The sequence below is a fragment of the Ovis canadensis genome, chromosome 1 (genome assembly GCF_042477335.2).
Source record: "Ovis canadensis isolate MfBH-ARS-UI-01 breed Bighorn chromosome 1, ARS-UI_OviCan_v2, whole genome shotgun sequence".
In the NCBI taxonomy this organism is placed as follows: Eukaryota; Metazoa; Chordata; class Mammalia; order Artiodactyla; family Bovidae; genus Ovis; species Ovis canadensis.
Window position 1 is genome coordinate 75,334,638 of NC_091245.1, and position 15,068 is coordinate 75,349,705.

Sequence of the window (15,068 nt, forward strand, 5' to 3'; positions counted from 1 at the left end):
GAACCAATTTTTCCCAAAACTGAAATGAGGATATCAATAACTTCCTGATAACTATAAACAGTAAACAGTCAAATTAACTTGCTTGTTAAGTGTAATTAACAATACATAACTGCTTCTAAAGCTGTATTAACAAAGAAGAGGAACATTCTTACATTACAAAAAACCAAAATGAAACAAAGAAGAAAAATGTTTCTTTAGCCAACTTCCAATTAAAATTAATTTTGAGTAAAGGTCATTTAGTTAAGGATTTATCAGAATTAGTCATTTAAGTACCCCTCCTCACCATCTTGTCACTTTTAGTGAGATAACATGAACCCCCATTAGTATATAGCAATTAAGGTCAATTTACATATTTTAATTAAGAACCACCCCATATAAAACAATTAGTGTAATAGGCATACTAACTGGATTTCATAACATTTGGACGTTTTTCCAACTAGATAGACAGGAAACCTTAATTAGCATTAATTAGTGCTGATCTGCATATGTTTGATAAGGCATACCCTTGCCACAAAAGATTATTTATTCCTGAATCTGCCAAATGCTACAGTTGCAGAGGATAAAAGGACTTTTCTACACATTGCATGTTAATTTCTGGCAATTTACATTCACTTTTACATTCGAATTAGTATATTATAAAATAAATGGTATAAATGTTACAATAAGCTGCCTTAAATATGTACGTTTTTACTTATAGGAATCCTGCCAGTTAATGTTTTACTAATTAAGCTATTTCACTTCTATTGTAACTGTAGGAACGTCAGCAGCCTTACTTTGATTTGCTGTTGTGAAACCATGTTACACAATCTTAACGGGTAAAATGACATGTACAGTCACTCCAGGAAGCTCATGCCTAGTGAGTCCAATTTCTTTCTTGGCAAATGCTTAAATGTGTGGAGTGTATCTCTGCAGGTACCTTCTGTGCAGCTCATGGAGGTAGGGACTCTCAGGCTGTTATGGTCTGAGAGGACAATTCTAGAAATGTTTCATTCAAATCAGGCTGATTTTCTCTCATATTTCAATTTTCAAGATCCATAATTTTAAGCTTTGAGCTCCTCCTTTCCTCTGCTATCTCCTCTACTCTAATTTTTCATCACCTTGATAAGGCCAATCTAGGTCACAGGCTATGCTCAGCACAGGAGAATTTGACCAAGGAAGCAAATATATTCAGGACATGAATTCATATTCAGTTCATCAAGTCATGTGCCCTAGCACTGGGTAGTTCCACAAATGAAAGGCCACACGTTTTAAATGACTGTCTTATAATGTATTGGTTTGTGTTAAGGAGGAAAAAGGTTTCCTCTATGCTTCTAGATTTTTCAGACTAGTCTAAGAATTAAATTGACATGAGATAGACTAACAGGAGAAAATGAAATTCACTTCATATGTGCAGGAATTCCACATATGTGACAGTGTCAGAGTCGCCACATACATGAGAGGTTCAGAGACAGAAAAGTTAAATGAAATATACATGCCATTCAGAGTTAAGGAAAGGAATGGGGGTACAGGGCTTCCAAGAACAGAAGGGTCATTATAGGTCAATAAGAAAAGTAAATATTTGGTAAGCAGATGCTTGCCTTGTTGTATAGATGGGATCACTTTAGGTAAGTAACTTTTTTCTGGGAAAAATTCCCAATTTAAATTCTTCTGTGTAGTTAAGGGAGGGCAATGGTTTTTCTTGAAGCTGAAGCATCTTGACTTCTTTTAGCTCAAAATAACCTTTATGCAAAAGTGACACATTTTGGGGAGGTTAATTCTGAACCCCTGCATCTGGAAGCGGCACTTTCTGCTTATTCAACAAAACTGACTCATGCGTTAGACTTGATGCTCCTGCCCATTCTTTAGGACTTAGCTTAGACTTCAGTCTATTTAGGAATCCCTTCTGATCTCTCCAACTCCATCAGGTCTTATTCACACCATCATCACAGTACATAACTTTCCCAATTGGTACTCTTAATACTCTATATTTTTTATTGTCTATATTCTTGTCAGTACATTCCAGTAGAGTGTAAATTTTGAAAGGAAGGAACTATATCCTGTTTACTATTACATAACCAGCTTCTAGCCTAGCTTTTAATGTGTTCAAATAATTTTTTTCAATTGAAGTACATCTGATTTATAATGCTGTGTTAGCTTTATGTGTAGAGCAAAATGATTCTTTCATATGTATGTGTGTGTGTGTGTGTGTGTGTGTGTGTGTGTGTGCGCGTGACCTTCCCAGGTGGTGCAATGGTAAAGAATCCTCCTGCCAATGTAGAAGTCACAGGAAACATGGGTTTTATCCCTGGGTAGTGAAGAGTCCCCTCAAGTAGGAAAAGGCAACCTACTCCAGTATTATTGCTTGGAAAGTTCCGTGAACAACAGAGCCTGGCATGGTCCATGGGGTTGTAAAGAGTTGGACACAACTGAGCATGATGCACAGTGTGTGTATTTTTTTCAGATTTTTTTCCATTATAGGTTATTATAAGACAGTTGCTATGCAGTAGATCCTTGTTGTTTCAAATAATGTTTTAAGAAGGAACCTAGACTAAAATCCTAGGTACTAGAATAGGGCTTGTCCTGAGGTATGGGAACTATAAGGTATTCGTTGTTGGCCTTATTCTGTTGGTGAACAAATGGGCTTGGACTTACATTCAGGGACTCATTCATTTGTGGCTTAAACAGGAAGATTCCCTGGAGGAGGGAATGGCAATCCACTCTAATATTCTTGCCTGGAGAATCCCATAGACAGAAGAGCCTGGCGGGTTACAGTCCACAGTATCGCAGAGTCAGACACTACTGAAGTGACATAGCCTGCACACACACACACTAGTCCATTTACTTGCTTACCCTGATCCCTCAGAGACACTTTCTCTGAAAACAGTCCCCTAACCGACACTATAGCTACCTCCTGATGCCTGCAGGCAGTGATGTAATTTGCTTAATACTCCACTTCTCCCCATCCTAGCCTACTGCAGAGCTTCAGTGACACAAAGCGTAATTGAACTTGATCATCTTGTAACTTCTAAGACCTTCTTGACCATTGACCCTAAATTGCTGGAATTATCAGATCTCTAAGATCCAAACAGAATAACCTCATTCATATATAAACTAACTCATGCTTTTCCAGTTCAAGTGCATAAGAATTCCTAAGAGATTTCTTTGGGTAAGGTCCTGATAAGAAGATGATTTCTTCCTATCAAGACCTAAACCAATTATAGTTGCCTCTTCTATTTATTTGTTCCTAGGTTATGCTCACATCTTCACAGACTGTGCAGAGATTCTTTTATATAATAAAATAAAAAGACATGAATAGAAGAATAACAGCTGTACTGAGAAACGAAAAATTCAATAGTCCAGAAATTTTAAGCCATATGCTATTTTACAGGATTCTTCCTAATGATAATTTGGCCAGGAACTCAAAACAGCCGAAAGGGACAATAAGCTGTGACATTTAATCGAAGGAAAGTTAAGCAAATGCTTCTTTCTTCAAATGTCCTGCTCAGTGATACCTTAAAACCTCAAATTCTTCCATTAGAGAATTTGTGTACTATGGGCTGAACTTATTGTTAATGTTGGAGGTGTTTCATTTTCCTCTTCTATAAACCAATGTTAAACTGTAATATACCATTTGAGGATTATCGATGATTTCCTTAACCAAGAATCAACAGGAAGTACAAGGCAAATCAAGGGAAATTTTGTCTACTTCATGACACGTATCGTTTATTCCTTTATGTTGATTTATGACTTAGCAGCTTTCCCGGTGGCGCTAGTAGTAAAGAACTCGCGTGTCAGTGCAGGAGATATAACAGACATGGGTTCAATGCCTGGGTTGGGAAAATTTCCCTGGAGAGGGGAATGACAACCCACTCCAATATTCTTTCCTGGAGAATGCTATGGACAGAGGAGCCCGGATGGCTACAGTCCATAGGGGTCCAAAGAGTCAGACACGACTGAAGCAAGATAGCACACACACAAGTATGACTTAGTGACTGGACAACAATAGTGCTCCTCTAAATGGATCAGTTTTCTCTTTCCTTAACTCAAGCATAGAAGATCCTGAATAACTGCCCCAATTACAGCCACCTATTGTGTAGAACTCAAATATCCATGAGTCAATTGTTACCATCACAGCAATTTAAAAATTCAGCATATGAATATTTCAAATTCATCTAAAGTGCCAAAATTCCAATATGGACACTCAGTGATAAATCAGTAACATAAACTTTATTTTAGATTTTGGTTTGCAAATTCAGTCATATATGCCACTGCTTTGTCAAAAGACCTTCTACACTGACTGGAGATTCAGACTTTTTTAATTAAATGAAAGATGAATGAAAACTTGGATACAATCAATAATCTTTAGTTATCTGATTAGAGTTAGAGCTTCAATAATTGGGCAATAACTTGCTAAAGCATTTGACCTGGGAATACTAGAATGTATTATTGAATAAGATAATATTTTGCTTTAATATTTAATAGATAAATCATATTAGCATTGCAAGGGAGTTAACAAAACAAAACAAACATATTAAAAAATCACTTCAGTTCAGTACAGCCGCTCAGGCATGTCCGACTCTTTGCAACCCCATGGACCACAGCACGCCAGACCTCCCTATTCATCACCAACTCCCGCAGATTACTCAAACTCATGTATATTGAGTCAGTGATGCGATTCAACCATCTCATCCTCTGTTGTCCCCTTCTCCTCTCACCTTCAATCTTTCCCAGCATCAGGGTCTTTTCAAATGAGTCAGCTCTTCGCATCAGGTGGCCAAAGTATTAGAGTTTCAGCTTCAACATCAGTCCTTCCAATGAACATTCAGGACTGATTTCCTTTAGGATGGACTGGTTAGATCTCCTTGCAGTCCAAAGGACTCTCAAGACTCTTCTTCAACATCACAGTTCAAAAGCATCAATTCCTCGGTGCTCAGCTTTTTTTATGTCCAACTCTTACATCTGCACAAGACTACTAGAAAAACCAAAGCCTTGACTAGATGGACCTTTGTTGGAAAGTAATGTCTCTGCTTTTCAAAGTGCTATCTAGGTTGGTAATAACTTTCCTTCTAAGGAGCAAGCATCTTTTAATCTCATGGCTCCAGTCACCATCTGCAGTGATTTTGGAGCCCCAAAAAATAAAGTCTGACACTGTTTCTATTGTTTTGCCATCTATTTGCCATGAAGTGATGGGACCAGATGCCACGATCTTCATTTTCTGAATGTTGAGCTTTAAGCCAACTTTTTCACTCTCCTCTTTCACTTTCATCAAGAGGCTCTTTAGTTCTTCAATTTCTGCCATAAGGGTGGAGTCATCTGCATATATGAGGTTATTGATATTTCTCCCAGCAATTTTGATTCCTTGGATCAGTTTCTGCTTCATCCAGCCCAGCATTTCTCATGATGAGCTCTGCATATAAATTAAATAAGCACGGGGACAATACACAGCCTTGACATACTCCTTTTCCTATTTGGAACGAGTTTGTTGTTCCATGTCCAATCGTAACTGTTGCTTCCTGATCTGCATACTGATTTCTCAAGAGGCAGGTCAGGTGGTTTGGTATTTCCATCTCTTTCAGAATTTTCCACAATTTATTGTGATCCATACAGTCAGAGGTTTTGGCATAGTAAATAAAGCAGAAATATATTTTTTTTTTTCTGGAACTCCCTTGCTCTTTTGATGATCCAATGGATGTTGGCAATTTGATCTCTGGTTCCTCTGCCTTTTCTAAATCCAGCTTGAACATCTGGAAGTTCACGGTTCCCATACTGTTGAAGCCTGGCTTGGAGAATTTTGAGCATTACTTTGCTAGTGTGTGAGATGAGTGCAATTGTGCAGTAGTTTCAGCATTCTTTGGCATTGCCTTTTAGGAACTAGAGTGAAAACTGACCTTTTCCAGATCTATGGCCACTGCTGAGTTTTCCAAATTAGCTGGCATATTGAGTGCAGCACTTTCACAGTATCATCTTCTAGGATCTGGAATAGCTCAACTGGAATTCCATCACCTCTAATACCTTTGTTCATAGTGATGCTTCCTAAGGCCCACTTGACTTCACATTCCAGGATGTCTGGCTCTAAGTGAGTGATCACACCATCGTGATTATTTGAGTCGTGAAGATCTTTTTTGTACAGTTCTTCTGTGTATTCTTAACACCTCTTGTTAATATTTTCTGCTTCTGTTAGGTCTATACCATTTCTGTCCTTTATTAAGCCTGTCTTTGCATGAAATGGTCCCTTGGTATCTCTAATTTTATTGAAGAGATCATTAGTCTTTCCCATTCTATTGTTTTCCTCGATTTCTTTGCATTGATCACTGAGGAAGGCTTTCTTATCTCTCCCTGCTCTTCTTTGGAACTCTGCATTCAAATGGGTATATCTTTCCTTTTCTCCTTTGTTTCTGGCTTCTCTTCTTTTCACAGCTATTTGTAAGTCCTCCTCAGACAGCCATTTTGCTTTTTTGCATTTCTTTTTCTTGTGGATGGTGTTGCTCCCTGTCTCCTGTACAATGTCATAAACCTCCATCGATACTTCATCAGGCACTCTGTCTATCAGATCTAGTCCCTTAAATCTATTTCTCACTTCCACTGTATAATCATTAGGGATTTGATTTAGGTCATACCTGAATGGTCTAGTGGTTTTGCCTACTTTCTTCAACTTAAGTTTGAATTTGGCAATAAGGAGATCATGATCTAAGCCACAGTCAGCTCCCAGTCTTGTTTTTGCTGACTGTATAGAGCTTCTCCATCTTTGGCTAAAAAGAATATAAGCAATCTGATTTTGGTGTTGACCATCTGGTGACATCCGTGTGTAGAGTCTTCTCTTGCATTGTTGGAAGAGGGTATTTGCTATGACCAGCACATTTTCTTGGCAGAACTCTATTGGCTTTTCCCCTGCTTCATTCTGTACTCCAAGGCCAAATTTGCCTGTTAGGTCAGGTAGCTCTTGACTTCTTACCTTTGCATTCCAGTCCCCTATAATGAAGAGGACATCTCTTTTGAGTGTTAGTTCTCAAGGTCTTGTAGGTCTTCATAAAATCATTCAACTTCAGCTTCTTCAGCATTACTGGTCGGGGCATAGGCTTGGATTACCGTGATATTGAATGGTTTGTCTTGGAAACAAACACAGATCATTCTGTTGTTTTTGAGATTGCATCCAAGTACTGCTTTTTGGCCTCTTTTGTTGACTATGATGGCTACTCCATTTCTTCTAAGGGATTCTTGCCCACAATAGTAGATATAATGATCATCTGAGTTAAATTCACCCATTCCAGTCCATTTTAGTTCACTGATTTCTAAAATGTTGATGTTCACTCTTGCCATCTCCTTTGACCACTTCCAATTTGCCTTGATTCATGGACCTAACATTCCAGGTTCCTATGCAATATTGCTCTTTGCAGCATCAGACCTTACTTCTATTACCAGTCACATGCACAGCTGGATGATATTTTTGCTTTGACTCTGTCTCTTCATTCTTTCTGGAGTTATTTCTCCACTGATCTCCAGTACCATATTGGGCACCTAAAAACCTGGGGAGTTCATCTTTCAGTGTCCTATCTCTTTGCCTTTTCATACTGTTCATGGGGTTCTTAATGCAGGAATACTGAAGTGGTTTGCCATTCCCTTCTCCAGTGGACCACATTTTGTCAGAACTCTCCACCATGACCCATTTGTCTTGGGTGGCCCTACGTGGCATGGGTCATACTTTCAATGAGTTAGACAAAGTTGTGGTCCATGTGATTATATTGGTTGGTTTTCTGTGATTGTGGCTTTCAGTCTGTCTGCCCTCTGATGGAGAAGGATAGGAGGCTTATGAAAGCTTCCTGATGGGATAGACTGACTGAGGGGGATACGGAGTCTTGTTTTGATGAGCAGGGCCATGCTCAGTAAATACTGAATCCAATTTTCTGTTGATGGGTGGAGCTGTGTTCCCTCCCTGCTATTGACCTGGGGCCAAACTATAGTGGAGGTAATGAAGATAATGGTGACCTTCCTCAAAGGATCCCATGCATGTACTGCTACAGTCCTTGCCCCCAACCCTGCAGCAGGCTACCACTGACCCACACCTTCCCCGGAGACTCCTGAACACCCACAGGCAAGTCTCCTGTGGGGTCACTGTGCCTTTCTCCTGATTCCTGGTGCACAAGGTTCTGTTGTGCCCCCCAAGAGTCCTTTCCCCAGTCCTATGTAAATTCTAGCACCTCTATGGCGGGGTTAATGGCGACCTCCTCCAAGAGGACTTATGCCACACCCACAGCCAGAGCCCCTGTCTCTGCGGCAGACCACTGCCTGTACCTCCACAGGAAATGCTCAAACACAGTTCTGTCTCAGTGTCTGTGGGGTCCCTGGGTCCCAGTGTGCACAAGGCTTGTTTGAGCCCTCTGAGCATTTCTGGTGGGAATGGGGTGTGATTCTAAACATGAATTTGTCCCTCCGATCGTCTTTCTGGGGCTTCTCCTTTGCTCTTGGACGTGAGGTATCTCCCCACAGCTGCTCCAGTGCCTACCATCTTATTGGGGTTTCTCTGACCTTGGCTGGTCCAGCGAAGCACTTACAACTTCCCCAGTGACTGAGTAGGTAAAGCGACTGCCTACAACATGGGAGACCCAGGTTCAATCCCTGGGTTAGGAAGATCCCCTGGAGAAGGAAATGGCAACCTACTCTAGTACTCTTGCCTGGAGAATCTCATGGATGGAGGAGCCTAGTGGGCTACAGTCCATGGGGTTCCAAAGAGTTGGACACAACTGAGTGACTTCACTTTCTTTTCACTTTATTCAAAAATAGAACAGATAAAATTTATTTTCTATAAAAAAGAAGATGAATTACCATAGTTCTTGTGTTTGGTGCATTATAAATATTCAATTTTTAAAATTTGATATTTATTGATATGAAAGCATTAGGTGATATCTCTGTTTCATCTGATACTGTAATTACCATTACAAAATGGAGTGCTAGTGACCTCTTAATATTCAGAGTGATGATAGTGATTTTTCAGTACTAGTAAAGAGATTTAAATGGTAAACTGGCTGATTATACTTGTTTGTTTAAGAACATTTACTTGACCTTTTTTATGCTTAAAAAAAACAACTATTCTGTTTCCATGGTTACTGCTGGAGTAAGATAATCACAATGCACTCAATGAAAAGGAAAAGGAAACTTTTCAGAGATGATTTGGTAAAAACTAGAAGAACTGGCATCCAAAAACGGTAGACGAAAATGAAAAACAAAATTTGCCGAGTGAACTGTAGCTACCATACTACAACAAAGAATTTTAAAAATATGTTAAGTGAAAAGAGCAAGATATAAAATATATATATATATATACACTATGATACCAAAAACATGCTTCTGTGATGAAATATAAAAAATAATTCAGAGAATAACTTAAAACACCTACCACTGTTACTTTTTGGAGTAAGTTGGGGGAGAAATTAGGGGGTGGAGGAGCAACAGAGGTTTTCTACAGGCATTCATAATATGTAATTTTAAAGATTTATTCTAGAACTGCAGAAACACATGGTAGAATAAGAAATTTCCTTAATGAATTTTGTGACAGCATAGTGAATATTGTTACAAGCGATTGATAAAATTTTTTGGTTTACCTAGAAACCTGTAACATAAATCTTAGGTGTATTTATTCTTTTTTAATTTCCAAGATTCTGCTGTGAACTGGTTGTTTTGTATCCAAAAAAAGTCTTTTATTTGGTTGTAATAGTTAGAATTTCCAAAATGCCATGCACTACAGGAAAAAAATGTCCTTTCAAGTATATCACCTTCTATACAAGTGGGATTTAACTATACATTATTCCATAAAGCATAGACTCACTTTATAGATAAATCTAATGACAAACATCCTGTTACATAATATGATTCCATCATTATAAATCTGGCATACTGCTACCCTGGGAATAGCAAAAAGTAAAATGAAATTCAACAGCGGCCCAGTTTCCAGTGCAACTCCACTATTATGAAAGAACTCTCTAACATTTTATTTTCTTCATGAACTTAGTTTATTAATATTTGATTAGTCCCTGAAATAAACTTTATAATGGTCAGAATAATTTCCATTTTGTTGTTTTGGATGAGTCACATGGGTAGTATGAGAATTTGTTGTTAATACATCAATTTTCCATCCTAGTATCTTGCACAAAGCACTCAAAATCTGAATTAGTGGTATTTACCCATTTGTCATCAGGAACTTTGAATCTGTCTATATCACTTTGCCAACAAAGGTCCGTATAGTCAAGGCTATGGTTCTTCCAGTGGTCATGTATGGATGTGAGAATTGGACTGTAAAGAAAGCTGAGCACTGAAGAACTGATGCTTTTGAACTGTGGTGTTGGAGAAGACTCTTGAGAGTCCCTTGGACTGCAAGGAGATCCAACCAGTCCATTCTGAAGGAGATTAGCCCTGGGATTTCTTTGGAGGGAATGATGCTAAAGCTGAAACTCCAGTACTTTGGCCACCTCATGCAAAGAATTGACTCATTGGAAAAGACTCTGATGCTGGGAGGGATTGGGGGCAGGAGAAGGACATGACGGAGGATGAGATGGCTAGATGGCATCACTGACTTGATGGAGGTGAGTCTGAATGAACTCCAGGAGTTGGTGATGGACAGGGAGGCCTGGCGTGCTGCGAATCATTGGGTCACAAAGAGTCAGACACGACTGAGTGACTGAACTGAACTGAACTGATCCACATGGTTAAACACAGTAAACAAGATCAACAACGTTATCCTAAAAACACAAAACAATTTATCAGAGAAATAGTGGTGTTGAAAATGCAGAAACAATAATAATTTAGACTTTTATAGCACAGATATTTCACTTAGACCATTTATTTGATCTTTGCAACTCTATCACCGTGCAGTTAATGCTACAATCAGGGCTTAGAGAAATTAATGATTTGCCCACTGTTGGACAGTTCTAGTGAGCATTAGAGATGAGACTAGAATCTAGCTGTATTTATGTTATATGAGTAATAAAATTATTAGTGATTTAATGTTTATGTATATGATAATGATTAGGACTGACTTTAGTTGCAAGAAATATAAATTGACTTAACTTATATTTTAAAAGTGGGATGTGGCATGCATGCTTTAAAGAATATATCACATAATGCCAGAAAGGATATTCAGTTAAGAATTAACTCTCTGTCTCTTCTCTGCTTCAATTTGTATATCTATTCATTCTTTTTCTTTCCTACAGATGGCTTCCTCTATCTCAGTGCTAATGACAGAACACAAGTCTGGGACAGGTCTCAGATTATAAATTGTGCGTATAGTCTCTCCCCAAAACTGATAAACTCTCAGGTTCTCCAACCATGGTGGCAGAGACTCTGATGTGTTTAACTTGGGTCTGAGAGTCCCTGTTTGTATAGTTAACTTTATCCAGTAAGATGGAGGGCTCCCCAGGAGGTGCTAGTCATAAAGAACCCACCTTCCAGTGCAGGAGATATAAGAGACTCAGGTTTGATCCCTGGGTCAGGAAGATTCCCTGGATGAGGGCATGGCAATACACTTTAGTATTCTTGCCTGGAGGATCCCACGGACAGAGGAGCCTGGCAGGCTACAGTAAACACAGTCACGAAGAGCTGGACATAACTGAAGCGACTTACACACATAGCACAGTAAAGTTAATTAAGATTCACATAGATGCTCAGGGCTTCTCTTGTAGCTCAGTCAGTAAAGAATCTGCCTGCAGTGCGGGACACCCAGGTTTAATCCCTGGGTTGCAAGGATCCCCCGGAGAAGGAAACGGTGACCCACTCCAGTATCCTTGCCTGGAAAAACTTATGGACACAGGAGCCTGCTGGGCTGGAATCCATGGAGTCGCAAAGTCGGGCACAACTAAGTGACTAACACTTACTTACTTCAGTTCAGTTCAGTTCAGTTCACTCACTCAGTCATGTTCGACTCTTTGCGAACCCATGGACTGCAGCACGCCAGGCCTCCCTGTCCATCAACAACTCCCAGAGTTAACTCAAACTCATGGTCATTGAGTCAGTGATGCCATCCAGGCTTCTCATCCTCTGTCATCCCCTTCTCCTCCTGCCTTCAGTCTTTCCCAGCATCAGCGTCCTTTCAAATGAGTCAGCTCTTCGCATCAGGTGGCCAAAGTATTTGACTTCAAGCTTCAACATCAGTCCTTCCAATGAATATTCAGGACTGATTTCCTTTAGGATTGACTGGTTGGGTCTCCTTGCAGTTCAAGGGACTCTCAAAAGTCTTCTCATCCATACATGACTACTGGAAAAACCATAGCCTTGACTAAATGGAACTTTGTAGGCAAAGTAATGTCTCTGCTTTTTAATATGCTATCCAGGTTGGTCATAATTTTTCTTCCAAGTAGTAAACTTCTTTTAATTTCATGGCTGCAGTCACCATCTGCAGTGATTTTGGAGCCCCCCCAAAATAAAGTCTGCCACTGCTTCCACTGTTTCTCCATCTATTTGCCATAAATTGATGGATTCGGATGCCATGATCTTTGTTTTCTGAATGTTGAGCTTTAAGCCAACATTTTTACTCTCCTCTTTCACTTTCATCAAGAGGCTCTTTAGTTCTTCTTTAATTTTTGCCATAAGGGAGGAGTCATCTGCATATCTGAGGTTACTGATATTTCTCCCAGAGATTTTGATTCCAGCTTTTGCTTCATCCAGCCCAACATTTCTCATGATGTACTCTGCATATAAGTTAAATAAGCAGGGTGACAATACACAGCTTTGACGTACTCCTTTTCCTATTTGGAACCGGTCTGTTGTTCCATGTCCAGTTCTAACTGTTGCTTCCTGACCTGCATATATGTTTCTCAAGAGGCAGGTCAGGTGGTCTGGTATTCCCATCTCTTGAAGAATTTCCCTCAGTTTACTGTGATCCACACAGTGAAAGGCTTTGGCATAGTCAATAAAGCAGAAATAGATGTTTTTCTGGAACTCTCTTGCTTTTTCCATGATCCACCGGATGTTGGCAATTTGATCTCTGGTTCCTCTGTCTTTTCTAAATCCAGCTTGAACATCTGGAAGTTCATGGTTCCTGTACTGTTGAAGCCTGGCTTGGAGAAGTTTAAGTATCACTTTACTAGTGTGTGAGATGAGTGCAATTGTGTTGTAGTTTGAGCATTCTTTGGCATTGCCTTTCTTTGGGATTGGAATGAAAACTGACCTTTTCCAGTCCTGTGGTCACTGCTGAGTTTTCCAAATTTGCTGGCATATTGAGTGCAACACTTTCATAGCATCATCTTTTAGGATTTAAAATAGTTCAACTGGAATTCCATCACCTCCACTAGCTTTGTTCATAGTGATGCTTTCTAAGGCCCACTTGACTTCATATTCCAGGATATCTGGCTCTAGGTGAGTGATCACACCATCGTGATTATCTGGGTCATGAAGATCTTTTTTTATACAGTTCTTCTGTGTATTCTTGCCACCTCTTGTTAATATCTTCTGCTTCTATTAGATCCATACCATTTCTGTTCTTTATTGAGCCCATCTTTGCATGAAATGTTCCCTTGGTATGTCTAATTTTCTTGAAGAGATCTCTAGTCTTTCCCATTCTATTGTTTCCCTCAATTTCTTTGCATTGATTACTGAGGAAGGCTTTCTTATCTCTCCTTGATATTCTTTGGAACTCTGCATTCAAATGGGTATATCTTCCCTTTTCTCCATTGCTTTTTTCACTTCTCTTCTTTTCACAGCTATTTGTAAGGCCTCCTCAGACCACCATTTCACTTCTTTGCATTTCTTTTTCTTGTGCATGGTGTTGCTCCTTGTCTCCTGTACAATGTCATGAACCTCCGTCCATAGTTCATCAGATACTCTGTCTATCTTACTTACTTACTTACACATAGATGCTCATGTAACCAAACATGGAGTAACTGAGAGTTGAACAAGTAATCTTAAACAAGTGTTTTACAGTACGACTAGTTCACGTTAGAAAGAAGTTACAATATGGGTATTGATAAAGCCTCATTAAATAGGAAAAAGACAAATTTATTATCATTTAGTGAACTTAAACTTTCCAAAGTCTTGAATCAATTATGATAATCCGTTTCTTATTCCTGTGGCCCCAAATGTTGCAAGTACAAAATTCTAAGAACCTTGAAACCCTCTCATGTTTTAGACCACACTGATAATTCTGTATTTTCAGTGACATATGTGCTGAAGACTGCCAACAAAAAATGGCCTAGAGTGCATTTAATCTCAGTCTTGGGTTGGACCGAACTGACTGAATGACTACTCTATGTAAGGAGGGTAAGAGAGTGGAAGGAGCAAGAAGAAAAACAAACAAACAGCAATAGTGCATTGTGCAGTAGAATAATTAGGGAGACAATTTAGAACCTTATCAGGCTTTAAAAAGGGGCGGCACAGCGGTAAAAGTATCCATCTGCTAAAAGAATTCACCTGCCAATGCAGGAGGCACAAGAGATGAGGTTTCGATTCCTGGGTCAGGAAGATCCCCCAGCGTAGGAAATGGCAACCTACTCAAGTATTCTTGCCTGGAATATTCCATAGACAGTGGAGCCTGGAAGGCTATAGTCCATGGGGTCAAAGAGTCAGATAAAACTGAGCGACTGCACAGGTGAGCAAGCTTAAAAAGGGAAATGATAAATGGAAACTAAATATTCTGAATGTATATGTCTAGGAATGTATATGTCTATATCCTCTATAGGGCATACCTGGGCCAAATATCTTTCACCTCCTGAATAGTGTCAGACATCTAGAGGATTTGGTTTCTCACACTACACAAGCATGATGGTTCAATTTTTAACTTAGCCATGTTTGATAGGTAAAATTCTAGGTCCCAGACTTGTGTAGCCTTTTGTCTTTCTTCTTGCCCCTTTTCAAGGAGTTTATAACTTTGCCAACAGGACATTGAAAAATAATTTGGTCTGCTCTTTGAATTTTTCATCTATCAAAATAGCTTCACGATATCACAGATAGGTTGTAAGATATTATATGGAATGATAGAGCACATGCCTGATATGTGGTATCTGATAATATTTATTCATTCATCAATTTACCAACTTTGGAGACTAACTAGAAATTGTGACAGTTCAGGCAATTGGCCTTAACTAGTGCACAAGCTTGGAGAAGGCAAT

At 39.3% G+C, this 15,068-nt stretch overlaps 1 protein-coding gene across 1 annotated transcript in view; it reads right to left on the reverse strand.

Moving 5' to 3' along the window:
• DPYD (dihydropyrimidine dehydrogenase) overlaps positions 1-15,068 on the reverse strand; it is a 931,708-nt gene that overhangs the window by 405,235 nt on the left and 511,405 nt on the right. The window lies entirely within an intron of this gene.